Source organism: Chrysochloris asiatica, unplaced genomic scaffold (genome assembly GCF_000296735.1).
Source record: "Chrysochloris asiatica unplaced genomic scaffold, ChrAsi1.0 scaffold00683, whole genome shotgun sequence".
Taxonomy (NCBI): domain Eukaryota; kingdom Metazoa; phylum Chordata; class Mammalia; order Afrosoricida; family Chrysochloridae; genus Chrysochloris; species Chrysochloris asiatica.
In genome coordinates this window covers 27,269-28,162 of record NW_006409201.1, presented here as the reverse complement: position 1 = coordinate 28,162, position 894 = coordinate 27,269, and positions in this window count along the sequence as shown.

Sequence of the window (894 nt, the reverse complement as noted above, 5' to 3'; positions counted from 1 at the left end):
TTTTTAATTTTCAACCTTTTAGTATTCCCGTGTTTTATTCAAACAACTGCTTCTTAGTCCAGAAACAGATTCCTCATGAGTACAATTAAGTGTTCTGGAATACTCTTCTTAATTAGTGCTTTGTTTATCCTGGGTCTTTTTCCTTTACATTTAAAGTTTGTAATTGTTTTTCCATCTCTTTGAGGAATGTCCTTGGAATCTGGATTGGGATTGCATTATATGTGTAGATTGTTTTGGGCAGTATTGACATTTTAACAACGCTTAGTCTTCCTGTCCAGGAGCATGGTACATTCTTCTATCTTTGTAAGTCTCTTTTCGTTTCTGGTAGTAGTGTTTTGTAGTTTTCTTTGTATAGATAATTTTTTCTGTGGTTACATTTATTCTTAGATATTTCATCCATTGGGAGGCTATTGTAAGTGGTATTGCTTTCCTAATATCTTTTTCAATGTTGCCATTATTATTATAGAGGAATCCAGTGATTTTTATATGTTGATCTTATACCCTGTCACTTTACTGAAACTTCCAATGATGTATGGTAAATTTCTTACTGAGTCTTTTGGGTTTTCTATGTATAGGATCATATCATCTGCAAATAGAGTTTTACTTCCTCTTTGCCAATTTGGATGCCTTTAATTTCCCTATATTGCTGTATAACACTGACTAAGACTTCCAAAATAATATTGAATTGTTGTTGTTGTTGTTAAGTGCTTTCAAGTTGGTTCCTACCCATAGTGACCCTCTAGAGGGCTTTAAAGGAGCAACTAGTGAGCTGGAACCACCAACCTAGTTCAGAATGACTTTTCAGTCTAGCGCATTAACCCACAGCACCACACCAGGGCTCCTATTGAATTGTTGTTGTTGTTAAGTGCCATTGAGTTGGTTCTGACCCATAGC